Source organism: Tympanuchus pallidicinctus, unplaced genomic scaffold (genome assembly GCF_026119805.1).
Source record: "Tympanuchus pallidicinctus isolate F22 unplaced genomic scaffold, pur_lepc_1.0 scaffold7, whole genome shotgun sequence".
Classification (NCBI taxonomy): Eukaryota; Metazoa; Chordata; class Aves; order Galliformes; family Phasianidae; genus Tympanuchus; species Tympanuchus pallidicinctus.
The window spans coordinates 14,107,501-14,124,569 of NW_026294791.1; the positions used below are offsets into that span (position 1 = coordinate 14,107,501).

The 17,069-nt window shown below is 41.7% G+C and overlaps 1 long non-coding RNA gene across 1 annotated transcript in view; it reads right to left on the reverse strand.

Annotated features, from left to right (window-relative positions):
• The window catches only part of LOC128072247 (uncharacterized), a 255,859-nt gene that overhangs the window by 13,536 nt on the left and 225,254 nt on the right, over positions 1–17,069 (reverse strand). Inside the window, exons 8-11 of the long non-coding RNA XR_008202182.1 lie at positions 15,915–16,167; positions 9,436–9,543; positions 8,390–8,483; positions 1,551–1,733 (exon numbers count right to left, since the gene is read on the reverse strand). This is a non-coding gene — a long non-coding RNA (uncharacterized LOC128072247). The remainder of the gene's footprint in view (positions 1–1,550; positions 1,734–8,389; positions 8,484–9,435; positions 9,544–15,914; positions 16,168–17,069) is intronic.

Below are 17,069 nucleotides of genomic sequence, written 5' to 3' on the forward strand. Positions count from 1 at the left end.
CACAGGTGGAACTAAATGTCTCATTTCCCAACTTATACCTGATTTGGAGAGGATTTTGGCTCTTCTGTCTTGCAGAGGAGTCTAGGGAGCTGCATGGGACAGTGGGCTCTTCCTGTGCACTGCCCCTTGATCTGGTTTAGACACCAGGGACCTTCTGTGACTTACTGCGAAGTGTAATGAGAACTGTGGCACTGGGCAAATTACCCACTGTCTGACATTCGGCAGTTTGTAAAATGTTAGGGAATATTTAAAATGATGCAAATGAATATTTTCATACAGCATATTTGGCTGTATTCCTGGCCTGTATTATTTTTCTGGGTTGGATACCTCCATCTCCAGCAGACATTCAGTCCTTGAAATGGGGTGGCTTTTATTCTATTCTATTTATTTTTCTGCCATCTATTATTCTAAAGAGATGTAATGGATCAGCCCAGATATATTTCATGTTGTGAGGAGAGGGAATGAAATAGCATGAAAATCATCCACAGTTCAACACTGAGCTGATATCTGTGGAGATAAAAACTTAGTCCACGACATTTTTACCTTGTGTTTCGGATTCCACGGGGTAACAATCAGCTCCAAAAATCTCATTGTGACAATGCTTTCAAAGTCAAATAAGAAGCAACAATGAGAACACGCCCTCCCTCCCCCCTGCCCCAGTGGCTCCCCTCCAGCTTCATAACCCCAATTTATTTTTGACATTGCACCATAAGACTGAAAAGATTAATCTATAATAGATTATCTCACAAATCTGCAACAGAAGAACGGAGGATGTGATTTGCTCAGGATTTGGCACACTAGCAATGGCACATTATGGCAAAGTACTTAATAAATACCATACTACAGAAAATTAAAATGGAGGAAAGCTCAGGCTATTGCGGAGAGACTTCCCTGCAGTGAGGGAACCCCCTCTGCAACAGTTGCACAAACCACTGCCCACTGACTGACCATCAGTAGTTGAGAAAATCTTTTCCATCAGCTTTCCAGAAAGATTTCTCCATGCTTAGGATGTTCAACACACCTTGCTTTGAGCTTGCATTTCAGAAGTGCTAAGCACCTATGACATAGAAATAGAGGCATTTACTCCATCTTTTGGTGCCCTGTGGGGTCTCAGAATGTATGTTATAGAAGTGCAAAGTGTAGTTATTTGTGGGAAGTATTGAATGCCTGGGGGAAACACAAACAGCTGGATGGCTACATTGCGTATTTGTGCTACCGAGTGTTCACCTTCATTTCAGAGAGTAGAGGATGTTTGTGTGGAACTCACTGCATAATTTATGGCACTGTGAAACATTTACTGGGGGTAAACCTGAGCCTAAGGAATCTGGTTGAAAAGGGCAAGCATATTTTTCTGGGACATGGCTACCTCTTGTGCCAAGCTTAGAAGCCAAAAGCCATCAAAAGAAAAACTAGAGCAATGTCTAAGTAAGGGGCAGTAATTTCTGGTGGTATTGACAACTTATTTGTCAGATAACAAAAATAGCTGCCGTTCTTTCCCATCTTACAAATTGCTTAGGAACAGTAGAAACTTGAGAAAAATTCTCTCTCACCTGTTTGACCTGGGCCAAATGCTGAAGAGCAGTCTTCCACCTAAGAGCAGGTTGCTGTCCATTAGTCTGCCATGCCCCTTCCCTTGACCTAGTGGAACTTTGCCTTTGCCCGTGCTTCTGCCTGTCCTTGGCCTCCTGTGTGGTGCCAGTGAAGGTCTCATTCTCCAGACTCGTAGGCCATAACTGAGGACAGTAATTCATTTAGTGTGTGCCATCAAACAGCAGCTGTTTTTAAACTGACCCGAGGTGCAGGTGTGAGAGAGTGGCATTGCTCATGGAAGTGCAGGAGAGCAGCAAAAATCCATGAACCAAAACCCCACAGATGAGCAGCAAGATGAGGTGTCTGACACAGATGTGGGGATGGGGAACTGCCTGATGAGCCAGTGCTGCCAATGGACGGGCAACACAAAGATGCCTGTATGCTGTTGTCTCCACAGTACCTCAAAAGGAGATGTTTATGCCTTCATTTAAGCTGGCTTTTTAGCTAGAAGACACAGGCTTTCTTTGGTTTTCTGTCTGTGTGGTGACGACAACTCTTCCCTTTATTCAGCAGCCAAACTGAAGCTTGCTCGGGCAGCACTGACATCATCCAGTCTGTGTAGTGATGCACAGCTCAGCAGGAGAAACCAGCCCAGGGAAACAGTGATGATGCTACCACAGTCCCCAGGTTGCTTCAACTCAAATCTCTCTCAGCTCAGTCCCTGATCCTTTTTGGAGAAATCAGAATATGGGCTTTCCTCTCACAGACACCGGAGGGTCAGGTCCAGGCTCCACTTTTCTGCTCTGTTGGCAGGGAAATGAGTTGCACTTCAGCAGTTCGGAGGGATTTTTGAGCTGGGAGACAGCAAAGGCAGCAGCAACAGCTGCAATTCAGAGGGGGGAAAAGCAGTGCTTGAAGTTTCTCTGAGGACTGATGCAAGTGGTTCAGATTGATGAGCATTGCCACATCATTCTCAACTAGATAATCTTTAAAGGTCCGTTCCAACCTGGCTCAGGAACTGGGGGGCAGCAGGACTCCACTCCTAGCTGAACATGTGCCATGGAAGAGCTGTGGTGCTTATCAGGTGCTTAACTTCTCTTGTGTCGTGGGGACTCATGTAAACATCAGAAAAATCCAAAGCCACAGAAGCAGCCATGAGGTGCTGGCACACAGCCTCTGCTCCCAGGTGGCCTCAGCACTCATGCCCTGCTCTAATGCCACCGCTGCACTCAGAGGTGGTGTGGCCAACTGCCCTGAATTTCAGTCTTTTTTTTGTTTGTTTGCTTTTTGGTGAAAGCCAGCAATCATAAGAATTAAGTGGTTGGATGAACCGTAATTTACTACTGTGAGCTCTCCTTGCCTGTGTATTTCTAACAGATACAATGACAGATGCTGAGATGGTTGCACTTTGGACAAAATAAATATAGCAACAGTAATATTGGGACATAACTGTAGGAAAAAAAAAGGCAAAGTTCATAAACAAATCCTCACTCATTTCATCACTAATTATTATTCTAATTCTGATCTTTGATTACTCAAAATAAAATGTTCAAAAAAAAAAAAAAGAAAGATTTGTTAGTCTAAAGCAATGTTAAAACATGTGTTCAGGAGTAATGCATTTGTTTGCTCAGGAACAATCCATCTGTTAGTACAAGAAAATCGGGACAGGAAAAATAAACGTTATCCTGTGATATCAGCCATGTGAGAGAAGAATCCTTTTGAAACTCCCCCCAAGAAATCCCAACCAGAGTGCTGAAGGAGGCAGACAAGCACTAATGAGCAGGAGTGCAGCCTCCGCTGGACTCCTGCTCCTGTAAAGCAGCAGAATTACAAAATGGATGGATATGAAAGAAATTGCAGATTTGCTGGAGATATCTGCTGCTTAGTGCCTACAAATTTAGTTTAAGGGGCCTCTCAATGAGTGTACTGAAATGAGTCAAAAGCAGAAGAACTTCTGACTTGCTTGAAGATCTTTAACACCATCTCAACTTTTCTAGAAATTAAAACCTGTCCAAGCTAATAATTCTGTACTCTTGGATTTTAGCTTCTTCTTTTTTTTTTTTTTTTTTTTAATCAAAGATGCATATATTTCAAATTTGTCAAATAACTGGACAAAGCAGTGTTAAAAATTCAACTACACTAATTACTAGTTGAGCAGCATAAAAACCTCTGAATAAATGTCAGTCTAGGAGATAAGCTCTTATCTTAATCTAATGACTCCACAGACTTAATTTGTCAGGCCAGCCTAGTTGATGAAAAACAGGTTTCTATTCTCCAGTGTTAGCAGCCACATCTTTCCAAATCTTTGAAGTTGGATAGTAATACCATCAGTGTCATCCTGCAAAAATCTTGTGGCCAAGCCAATTTCATTCCTATTGTCCTGTTGTACTAATTAAAAGTTGCTTTACCTCCATTCGTCCGCAATAGGTGAAAATGAAGCCAATTTCTTTTTAGATCTGTTATATTATGGGATAATCTCTCTTTCTTTCTTCATCTTCTTTTTTTGTTGTTGTTGTTTTTAATTCTCTCACACTCAAAAACATGTTAATATTTGCAGTGCTCTTTTAGTATCAGAAAGCCAGGCTTTGCAGCAGGGCTCCACAGACAGCACTGTGCTATCCCAGGACAATTCCTACAGTGCAGATGAAGTCTGCAAGTGTGTGTCTGTGCTTATTTGTGTCAAGAACAATTTTAAGCTCAGGCAATGAATTTGATCTTAAAAGACGATTTTAGGTCTTGGAAGTTCTTTCCTAAAGGAGCATTTGACATATTTAGAGGTAAATGCACCAAATGTTCTTATTGTTTGGACAACGTGAATTAACGAATAGAAAAAAGGAAATTGGCTGCAGTCAATGTTTCCAGCCCCCCCCGTCTCAGCTAACCCGTCGGATGGGAATCTGGCAGGTCTCTATGCACAGTGCTCCACTCCAAAGGGCACCATTTAAGCACGGTATTTTTCATCTCACAGCAGTTGCAGTGTTTAAAGAAGGATATGCTTGGGTTTGAGGAGTTACCTGGGAGGTGAGGTTTATGCTGATGGTACCCAGGAAGGTTACAGTTGAGAAAATTTGAGGAAAATAACAGGGTTAAGGTGCGACCTACTGAAGCAAATCATAGAGGCCATGGGTCAGCCCTGCGTTTTTGAAACCTTTTTTAAAGGTTTGTGTGTGAGTACAGACACTCAGTTCAGCATCCTGGTGCTCCAGTGTATAGAAGGTGCTGGGAACCAGTGCTGAAGCAGCCAAATCCTGGGAGGCCAGGCTGGCTGTACTGCCTGGCAGGGTTTCTCCTGCAGTGGCACAGACCCTCTGGTAGGACACACAGGCTGGGAGGAACTGTGGGGAGCTTTGCACCTGCAACAACTTCAAAGTGGACATTAACCCCATCTTAGTTGGGTTCTGCATCTGAAGCATACCAATGGCATCCTTACAAATCCTGGCCAGTACATAACTTCTTATGGGATATTTCTAGCAGCTGGAGTCCATAACATATTTCTTCTACTTTTTGCCCTCTATCTATGCAGAGAAGCAGTTTAAAAAGTATGCCTGCATGAAATGCTCATGGTCCTAAACACAGCTCAGAAAGATGGGACTGTCAGATAAATTAGAGGCAAATTTCCATAGATACTAGAGCATTTCTGAGTGCAGATCAGTTCCTGAAACATGTTTAAGAACTGTGGCCTGTTGCTTTCTGAGAGACAATAAAATTTTATGAAAGCACTGCGCTGCAGCCAGTATCAGACCCTCTGTCATGGTTTTATGATTTGAAATCCTTTATGACCATTGACACCCTCTAAACATTAATAAACATCTGGTGTGTGCTCTGCAAGTTTCAGGCTTTGTCGGACCAAAGCTTAAATTATATCCATTGATTTCATAATGGAAGTGATGGTCTACTCTGGAACATGCCAAATTCATTTACATTAGGGCTATGGCCTGGAATGGCACTTTTTTTTTCATAAGAATTAATGGACCCTCATTTCTCCTACTGTGAGTCAGAGTTTAAATCTGCAGGCCATTCCTGACACAGCTGAAACAGAAAATGAAAACACTGAAGTGAAATTTTCAAAGTGACATTTGAATTCCCTTTCTCTGAGGAAATCCCACCTACTGATCCAGTCAAACGACTGCAGTCTCCATGGGTCCATCCTGCCAAGTATCCCCAACTGGCTTATTACTGTGATTCTTCAGGTGCACGCTACCCTTTTTCAACAGAGGACAGGTGCCAGCTAATCAACTGGAAAAATGAAAGCTCCTAGAGATGAAATACTCACTCAAGTGAAAGTTACGACAATAATACTCCCATGGACATAAGTGACTACATGTATCTTAGAACGTTATCTCAAGTCTGAATTGCCATTTGAATACTGACTTCCTTATTTACACCATGAGTTTGACTTGGAATAAACTAGATTATTGCCCTTTCTCCAGCACCTTGAGTGTTGAGGGGCTGACTCATGTGGGAGCCACGTGCTATGGGCAGCCATGGCTTGAGTCAAACCTCCCCTGCTCCTCCAGGAGGCTTTGTAATCTCATTCCCAGGTCCCACTGCTCCTTTCATGCCCTCCAACAGTTGTTCCTATCATCTCACTACAAGAAAATCTACCTGCTTGAGTCTGTAAAGGAGCCCTACTGTTTCTGGACCACTGCCTACAAGGAAAGCAAGTTGGGGTGCTGAAGAGAACTAAAGCATTACGAAAGAACAAAGCTGAGTTCTTTGTGGAAAAAAACATGACTTTCAATCAGAGAGCTACAGATTCAAATCAATTTTTCTAGCAAAGGGGAATAACTCACGTCTAAATGCAAAAAGGAGCCTGTCATGCAGAGATACAGAAGTATGGGGTTAGCTGTCAGACTTGATGAAGTATATAGTGCTGACAAGCCAATAATGAGCTAAGGTGAGGCTCCAACTAGCTGGAGCCACCTTGGCTTGGCAAAATGAAGTCTAAATGCTGGTACCACCACTGGAGGTAGGGACATGCATAGTCAATAAGAACTTCTTTCTTGATTTGCAAAGAGAGTATCAGAGTTCACTTGCCTTCTGTGTGGATGAGTGGCACTGTAATGCACTCACCTTACCTTGGCTCTAAAACAATTTCTCACTATAAAAGTTAGTACTATTGATGCAGCATTTCTAAAAGAAAATGTTTGTTCAATTACTGATCTGGGCCAACTTGGGCAGAGAGATGACTCCTGTACCTACAGGCTGGTTACTAGAAGTGCAGTAGCATCAAAGCAAACAGAACAATAGGTACGTTCTTGGTTATTGACCATCTGGTCATGGCTTCATTTTGAGATTGCTACATGAAGGGGGCAAAAGTGGGTAGAAAATTTTTCAGGGTAGTCTCAGTTTTTCCAAAACATTCTACATGTGAGGATGGCTGCTGGGAAAAAAAAAAAAATAAAAAAAAAAAAAATAAAAAAATAAAAGTCCACGTTAGGCTCTTGCTTATATAGCAGTGCTGTGTAATGCAGAGAACAAACAGCTTTGTGAAGATAAGGGTGGCTTCCCCCACATGGGATGCTCTTTCCCCTTTCATTTCAGCCTTACTAAGTGCACACCAAGGATTTTCCACTTCTCCAATTTCAAAGAGAACCTCCACCCACCCACAAGTATTTCCTCTGGTCTTCACAAGCTGTTATTGGCTCACACACCTTCCCTGCACTCTTTGGGAAAAGAGGCAGATAATACAGGGAGAGCTGATTCTTGGGACTAATAGTAAAGGTACCAGTTAAAGGACTTAGCAGGGGGCCTCAGATTTGCTTGCAGAGTCCTATGTGTCTTTTCTCGCGATCAAAGTGACTGCAAGAGATTGTGGTTTTCAATTCATTTTTTGCATATGGGAAAGAGGGTGGCTTTGTGCAATGGCTGTTTAAAAATACTTCAAAAGAACTTGAATCAGTCCATGGCTGTGCTATATACAAATTAAAATAATTGATTTTTGGCAGCCTTTTAGGAGATCTATAAATTAAAGGGATCACGTTTCTGATACATTCTGAGGGGACTTTATTTTATGCTGACTTACAGAGTGCCCTCCATGCCAGAGCTGGAAGTCAGCCATCAAAGCAGAGAGTTTCTCACTGTCATGTACTCTACCCTCCTGTCACTGGGTCTCTTTCTGGAGCACCCATGGTTATGGCAGGTCCTGGACTACACTGACTCCATACCCCTTCTTTTCATTTTATGCTTTGAGAACTTATTGTTGAGATATAGAAGCTGCCCCAAACCCAGCAAGACCCATTCCTCTGGGGAGATAGTTTCTCTCCCTTCTTCTCCATCAGTAGAAACTGATACGCTCACCCAGTTTGTGTTGCACCTGGACAATTCCCTTTGTGTGCACTGATGGCAATGGGTTCAGCTCTATCTGTGATGACCTAAAAATAGCTCTCAATTAACATTGCATTTCAAGAATTGGAAAATTTCCCAGAAGTCCATTCTTTTTTTCTTTTTCTGTTTCATTACATTTTACAGTAATAATACACAAGCCTGTAGAAAACATGACGGGTAATGAAAAAAAGTAATTAATATAAGCAGTGTAAAGCATTTTTTTTCCCTCTGTTGTCCTTGCAGAAAATTACTGCTTTAAACTGAGCAGGATGTGAAAATGCATAAAGCAAACAGTAATATGCTGTGGTTTGTAAATATCTTATGCAAAACAGTTAAGTCAACTGCTGTTTATTTTTCTTACTTTGTGTCACAAGCTCTTATTTTCTTTTGTTCATTATTTTTTCCATTTGTTCTTTCTTTGGGAGCTTGTTCTCTTTCATCTTAAGGAAGTCACTGGGTTTACTATATATTTTTTTCCCGCTACAGTTAATTCAATCAAACATATAGGACAGCCTATTCTGTCTCTTCTTACCATCTCTGGTAAGTGCTGGCACTGAAATGCAACACGCACCACAGAAGTGTAGCAGATCGGGTCCTCACTATACTGCAGATCTGCTCTCATTGTTCTGGGATGGAAAAAAAAAAGAATGCATTCTTTTATCCTACAAACAAACAAGTAATTATCCCAAATCCTGCAATAGCGTTATGACAAATGGTAGTTTTCCTGACTGTTCCTGTAGGATTCTGCAGTGCTTTCATAAGGCTGGCCAGTCACAGTTCTGGAATGGGCTGTGAGCAATATGCAGTCAACATTAAGTGAGATGGCACAGTATATGCCAGCTCTCCTTGGGATATTTCTCTCTGGCTATCTGTAGAACTTGTAATACCCAGCGATAGCTGAAGGTCACAGCAGAGTTTCTGTGCTGAAATACAAAACAGCATTCCAAACACATCTTCTGTGGCCAGGCAAGAAACTGCTTATGGTTTATTTTCCCTCCCCCAACTCTGCAGCTGACATCCAGCATTAGTTATTGTTTATTTTTGTCTTGTTCCTGGTTCTAAAGGTTTCCCTTATGGCCCTGGCTTATGTGAACTTTCAGATATCACTCGGGGCTTCTCTGCCTCATCCCCTCTGATGTAGCCAGTTCCCTTGTGAAGGTAGGCTTCCCCAGCTGAAGATCTGTGCCGCTCTCCTGTGGCATTCTGTGCAGCCATTTGGAGTCCCAGATGTAGGAAATGAAATAATCCACGCTCATACAGTCATGAAAGTGCCCATCTGGCACACAGGAACATCACGCATTGGAAGCACACAAGCGTGAGCTCACTTTTGTTATGGCATTTCATAAACAGAGATGCAGCGAGCCAGCAAGTAAGGTCCTTTGGATAATAACAATCATTTCCACCACACATTGTGTTTAAAAAATAGGGGAAGAAAAATCAAGACAAACTGAAAAGATTTGCTCTGAGGCTTCTGAAGAGAAATTTATACTTATAAACGTGTTTGGGTTTTTTTTGTTTTGTTTTTTTTTTTTGTTTTTTTTGTTTTGTTTTTTTTTCCCAGTGGCCTGCTGTACTTACATCTTCTTGGCTCTCTCCACTCTCTCTGTAGATGTAAGACAATGGTGACAGCTGAAATGTTGCCATTTAACTCTTAGTTACCTCTGCAAGCTCTTCTTCCTCACTGCTCTGTTAAAGAAAGGAAATATTAGCTCATACTTACAGAAGTGAGTTCTATAAAAACAAATTGCATGTAACTGCTTTCTTATCACTACATAAAACTCACAAAAACAGTCTAATAAATGACCTCACCACTCAATTTTGAAGTATACAAATTAAAGACAGCAACGGATAAGCCAAGAGAGATTAATGTACAGTGTGTGCCTGTGTGTGTGTGTTTGCATGCCTCTATGAGGATATACCCATATGCTGTTGACATTCAACCTCTGGAATTATAATTAGGGGAAAAGGCAGATGTGTAAATTCATCTTGTTGGGCAGTGAATATATGCTGCACCAGTCCCTGATTAATTCAGGACTTGAACACTATTTACTCCAAAACACAAGGTTTCTGCTGGGATATGTTGGCTAATAAAGGGGTGGAATATGAGGAAACAATGAACAGCCTGAAATGATGGACTAAGTTCAATACCAGTAAGGAAAAAGCAAGGTTATTTATATTATTCCAGCTTTGTAAAGTAATTGAAAAAAGACACCCTAGGCATTTTGTTGGATGTCATTGCATGCTGTAAAAAAAAAGCTTGGGATGTACTAACCCTCAAAATCCCCACGATTAACCCTTCTGACAGGGCTGAATCTTCAGAGGGCTCCTCAAAGGGGTGAGATTTTTAAGGCCAAGAACAGAGAGGCTTATCAGGTCTCCTGAACAATTGCAGAAAAATCATGCCTGGTCCAAAGTGAGGGCTCAGGCACACAACTCCATGGTTTATGAACATTATAAATTATGGATAATAGTAAGAGAAAATAGCCTCTGCATTTTACATGAGTCCTTTTTGTATTGTATTTGGCAAACAGTATCCAGTCCAGTATACGTTAAATACTAAGTGCTAAGTTGGGAAAACAATGAGATGTTTGTAAATACGACAGACCATTACAATATACTGCTTCTCATTTGAAAAGTCATTTGTGCAAGAAATGATTATTGACCCATAATATGTAAATGATTGAAATGCAGAAATTAATATTTGGGTCAACTCATGTATTTTTCAACCATGAAATGAAAATCTCAGTATTCACATTCCAATTCATACATGAAAGCATTACAGAGCTATTACTTGGCTATTGTATTAATTTATTATTGTCTTAGTTAATGACATTCAGAGTTATATCTCTACTTTCAAACCGAGGAAAGGCGTTACTATGCCACAGTAATGTTTCAGCCCAGGAATGTCCCTTTTTCTGGACTTTTCTTGCCCTGGTGACCATAAACCAAATCCACAGTAGATGGAATCAAATAAGAAGCACTGCTTGCTCCAAGGAGAGTTTGGTCCTAACACACCTTAAATCTTGTACGTGGAGGACTAGCTGCTACACTGCAGCTCCTCTGACTGTTCCCACAGGGCTTGATTCCCACCTCTTTCATGAGTTTTACACTACTGTAATGTTGATTATTTACTGCAGTCATTTCAGGAGCAAAATCAGCACAGAATTGGTACACTTAACACAGTTGTCTTTTAGTTTCTTATGATAGAGACTCCTTTTTAACTGAACCACAGGTTTCAGTGGCAATGGCAGTGTGAGGCTTCCAGTGGCACTGGTGGGGGCACGTTCCTCCTGATAGAGCCACAACAGCCCTGGGCCTTCAGCCCAAGGTGACACATCACAGCAAATTTACTGCTCAGGAGACATGCCAGGTTGTTAGTTCCAGAGGCTCACATGCTCTCTTTCTACCTAGGAGAATCTGAAGACCTGCAGCAACAGTTCAGCTTCAGGCCTTGCTTCATCATCCCTGAGGCAGCAGAACGTGGCCCCATGGTGAGATACCACAAATGCCACTCAGTGCCAAGGTGCATGGCTGAGATGGTCAGTATGAGCCAAGCTGAAATCTATCATATGGTTGTCTCATGGGCTATTACCTACTACATTCAAATTCCACCAGTCACTGAACTTAGCTGGAGTGACTCAGTTTTAAGGTAAAAAATCCAAATAATTCATTAGTATCTTATAAACTGTGTGTTCCACATTCACGCTTTTTTATGGAATAGTAAACAATGCCTCTTTCTGCGTGCCATGGAGTACTGTATTACTTGATGTGTCTATCTCCTTAAAGGGATGCATAATTAAATAACAAATGAGTGCATGAGAGAAATCTATGTAGAATGATATTTGCAATAGACAGAATGAATGGAGAAGAGATGGGCAGAATAATTCAGGTAATACCCAAAAGCAAAGCATCACAAGTCAATCAGGATTAACCCATGAAACATGATGTGCTTCATGAAATGACTGGTATATTCTGAAGACCACAATGACTTCAGTGAGTTAAGCAGGGCTGTATTCTATCAAGATTGCTCCAGTGTTTCTACCTGTTATGCGCACACTGGGTCATGCCTATGAGAATAGATCTGATTTATTTTAGCTAAAATTCTGTACAATTATATTTGCATATATCTTACAGATAAAACATTTTTAAGTATTTTGAGTAGAAAATTTTTATATTTTACATACAAATTATTTTTAGCAGCTTTAAATGGCTCATTTTGTGGGTGACAGAGCTTTACTCACTTTTTAGATAAGGATGTCCCAGTGTAAGAGCATGCTTGGGTGGTGAAGAATGTGTGGCTACCACAAGACCATCTAGAATTGTGATGGAGATGATGCAGAGGTGGTAGTGGTGATCAGTGATGTAGCCACTGCTCCCCTGGTATGAATAAGCAACTGCCCACACTGGCTAGCTGTATGGGAGGGTCAATATACTCTTGGTCCTGCCCAATTAATCATCCTCTCGTTTTCTTAGTCTCTGGTGCAGAAGGCAGACCAGGTGACTAATTCTGGCAGCAGAGGCCGTGCTTCTTAAGAAGACCTTCCCTTGATAGAAGCATTATTTAGTTTTAATTTCCTTGTGGCCTATTCATTTAATTGAAGCTAATGGCTAGCATGAATCATAGCATTAGGAGGTGAAAGCATGATTTGTACCAGTGATCTAAAGTAGATGGCGTGTCTGCCAGGGGTAAGAACAGAGGGTGCAGGTTCCTGATGCTATGAGTCCAGGGAAAGAGCAGGAGAGGTACAGCCTCTCCTCTAAATCCAGTGCCTCCCAGCTGATCTGGACAGCAGGATCAGCTAGGGCGAGACCAAGGTGCAAGCGGAAGTACAAACCCTATTTTGCAACAGGCTCTCATAAGTCTCTAACAGACAAGGTGACAAACAAAACACAGCCTTTGTTTAACTTTACTAGTATGAGTAAGCTAATTGGCGTCACTGCGCCTGTGTGTGTGCTTAAAAATTATGTTCATGTTAAAGTGCATTGGTGGCTCAGGGAATAATGGGGGTTAGCACCTTGCAGCTGCAGCCCCAGATGTAGGCCTTGCCCTGAACTTCTGCAAAGCTGGGGGTGCTCTCAGGCCTGACTCTGCTCAGTTTGTGGCTGAACTGTCCTACACATGCTGCTGCCACTGCTTAATGCTGGGAATTGTTCAAGTCGTGAAGCAACACGTTCTACCAGGACAGCCAAAAACAACAACAGAATTAGCAGGAGCCAGTCCAGCTGACTCCAGGAGAAGCTACGGAGTTTCAAAATTAATCTTAAATTTACCTCTAATCCTGAAAGCAAAACTAATTGCAGAATGTAAGGCTCTCTGAACATGTTTGGGAGCTGGATTGGGTATACCTTGGAAAAAAACACAGACACTTTAGATAAAGCCTCCATTTTAATTGTATCAATTCTGCCAATTAATGATAATGGAAGAGCAGGCCAATTAGCTAAATAGCTAATAGTTTTATCAAGCAGAGGCTGGCAATTTAAAGCAAACAAATTCTTTCTAATTTTATCCCCTTGCTCACCAAGATGTTTAAAGGATAATGGGGGAACCAATAAAGGATATTGTTCAAATAGAGCTACATTTAAATCGCCTAATGGCTTTAAGAGTTTTACCCCAATTAACAAAGAAGAAACATGAACATCCAGCGACTTTTAGCATAATATCTATAATCTTCATTAAAAATATAAATATATATACATATACATATATTCTCCAACTAATGGCAGAATGGAAAATATCACTGACTTTCCCCTTAAAAATACTGATTTCTCCCAAAACAAAGGCTTCTCTGTAACAGCAGAAGTATCAGAGAAAAAGGATCCTCCTGCCAAAGCCCCAGCACATAAATCATCTTCAAACTATGGTCATTAGTTTAACATAACTGTGGATTTGAATAAAGGAGATTGACCTATCTAACATATTTAAGACTAAATCCTACTGCTACCTAAATCTGAACTAAGTTAAGGCTATTGAAGAGAATCAAAAGCCTTTTCAAAATCAATAGCCAGAACAAATTCCTCATGATCATAATTTTGAGGATAAAAAATCCATTAAAGTGATGTCTTTGATTGCTACTAATGAAGCAATCTGGAATAAATCCAGATTGATCCATATGGATAATCGAATCTCTCATTTTCTCACATTTCAAAGGACTCAGATTTAGGCTTGATTTACATGACAGTGATAAGCAAAAGCATCCCTTGGACATCTCCTTTCCCTTGGATACTGGGCTGCTCAACCTGGGCAATGGATATCATGGTCCCTAAAGGGAGCTACAGGAGCAATGCTCTCAATGCACAGAGAATGCAGAACTCAAATAAAATAGCTACCAGCCTTCCCCACAAATCCCAAATATCTCTCCTTTGCTGCAGGTCTCTTGGAGGCTACTGAAGGCTGTTGACACCACTGAAGTGCTGTTGTAGGCTGGAGGAGAGTGCTAGGGAGGGGAGATCAGCAGAGTTAAGCCAACAGTCTGGCCTGTGCTGAGGAAACTGGGGTCTATGGGAGCTTCTGCTGCATGGTACATGCAGGTCCCTCTCCTGAAGTTTCCTTTGCTCCAGCAACTCATGCTGAGCTGCTCCAGAGCCTGCAAGGTAGAAGAGGCATTTACCTTGGAGGCTCACAGTGGCTTTTTTTTTTTCTGCAACAGTCTGTTAATTATCTGGCACAAATATGCACCCTCCATCCCTCCCTCTGAAATGCTTGGCACCCTTACTGCCCTGCCAGGCTCGAGCAGAGCTTGGGATGTCACCCATGGGGCAGATGTAGTCTCCAGGAAAACTCCTGCTAAAAAACTTTGGCCAGAACAAAGCCAACTCTTTCTGGGGAGGTGGAAGGACTTTTTCCTTATTGTTATGTCACTGATTCCACAGTTAAACAGTAAAAGAGTTAGGCTTCTCTCCTGCTTTTTGGACATAATGCCAGCGTCCCAGAGGGAATAGTCCTGCTCAGCCCTTGAGCAGTAGCCAGGTGACCCGGGGTTGGAGTGGCTGCAGAAACAGCTCCACTCCTCCCCGTGTCCTCCACCAATACCACTGCTCTTCTCTTCTGCTGCAGTCTTCCCTGCCGAGCAACTCTAGCACCTCCTTCATCAATACCAGTTTTATGGCCTCTGGCAGGTATGTCCTCACCACTCTTTCCACCTACTAGCAGTGCCTCTCAGCTCCACACCCTGCTGCCTGCCAGGCCACCAAGATGAGCCTGCCTGTCTTCCTCCTGCATCTCAACTTCTCCCACCTGGCTTCTCTGCCTTGGTGCCTCAATTTCTCCTTGCAAGAACTTGAAGAGTTGTGGAGTGGCTGAAAAATTTGCTGATCATTCCAGCAACAGATTTCAAAAATTTTCAGCAAAAAAACCCACTTATGCTAGAACAGAAGACAGTTTCCATTCATGACTTTGCTTTTTTGCTGCCCCTTTAGGGCAGATGCCCACTTCCCTCACCTCATCTTTCCGTAATGCCAGAGATGCACGAGTACTGCAAACTGTCACATCCAACAAAATGCTCCTGACCACTAGTTCCCAAGCAACAATCAATCTGCTTTAGTTGGAGTTCAATAAAGGACAATGGTTGCTCCAAAAGTAATGCCTCTTGTTTTATTATGTTGGCCAGATATAAACAAATATTTAGAAGGCTCACCTGTCTGTAAGGAATAGTTACAAACAGAAACATCTGCACCTCCAACAGCTGAAATCATATATAGCATCTTTCATTCCAACTTCACAACCATTTGATACTCTCATTTCTCTGATCCCTTTTCTGCATTTAGACACCACTAAAGCCTATGCAACTCTGAGTTGGCATCTGCTATAGTGCTTCTTCTACTGTGTTGGCAAATTAAGTGAATCCATGTCTCAGAAGTGGCTTTTTGTAAAAGTGTTCCCTTAGATTACCAGAGTCAATGTAAACTGCTGCTTTTCCATATGAATATCCATGAGCAGGTATGATGGAAGCTGTCTCCTTTCTATCTTAACTAGAAATGATGTAAACATAATAACAAGACCAAGCATACTAGGTTGAACAGAGATCCAACTATTACAATATTTTATATTTGGCACTTACCAGTAGTGGATGCTTGGAAGTGGAAATACAAGAACAGGTCAAAGGCTGCTGATTCACAGCTGGTGTGTAAGCTCCCAGCAATTTGAGGCTTAGGCAATCTCTAGTGTGAGTTTGTCTGGACCTTCTGGTAGCTGCTGGCATTACCAAAATCTTCAAGCTAGTCTGAAGGCCAACTGCTGACAAATCTTTAGAACATACGTGAAGATTTCCTCCTCCCCTTCTCCCAGCACTTTGTAGTGGCTTGAAATGATACCTGAAAATCATCGGAATGGTTCACATTTGTTCTTTGTGCAAAGCACTGAATGGATTTTCTCAAATCCTTTAATGGGCTTGAACCTGAGCAGTGAAAGCAGACACTTTACTGAAAACTTTCTGGAACTTGTGCCACCCCAGTATCCCTGGAAATATCTGTGAAACATTTAGAGGATTGTTAGGCAAAGCATTCAAGGAACCTGAACCAGCGCTGGCAACATTTACTGGTGATGAGAGAAATTAAGTATTTACTACCAACACTTGGCCTTGTGGACTGGTGTTCATAGAAGTAGATATGCTAAAATCTGGCATTCATAGGCTGGCTAAGAAATTGTGAAGCAGGCTCCAGGATGTGGGGCCTAAAGCTTGCCAGTCCAAACCCAGCCCTGCCAGGTGACAGTCTACAATGACCACTGAGCAGCTCCTGTGCAGGCTCTCTCACCAAACTTAAGAGATATCCTTAAGATAAATATTTGTCAGATTCTATAAGAGAATTTGACTTAGAAATTGAAGTGTCTAGTACCTGGATAAAAGCAGTACATGAGATGGAAGGAGCAAAAGAGCAGGGAATGGGGCAGGGAATGGGAGCAATTGGGATGGAGCAATTCAGCTAGCTGAGCCTGCCTGTCATGGCCCTTACACAAGAAGAACTCTTATCATGTACTAATGCTATCAAAAGTAAGTTTTCTTTGCAGCCAGTTGGACTAAAAGAAATGATAAGCAAAGTTTTCTGGCCAATGTTATTAGAAGTCACTGCTAGCACTAGAGGACAACATAACAAATCTCATTCACAGCATTATATTTAAATACTTCTGTCACTAGTAAGCTCAGGGACACAAACTGAAAATTATAAATGCAATTATGAATTCCATTAGCTTTTTTTGAAACCAAAGGAAATTTACT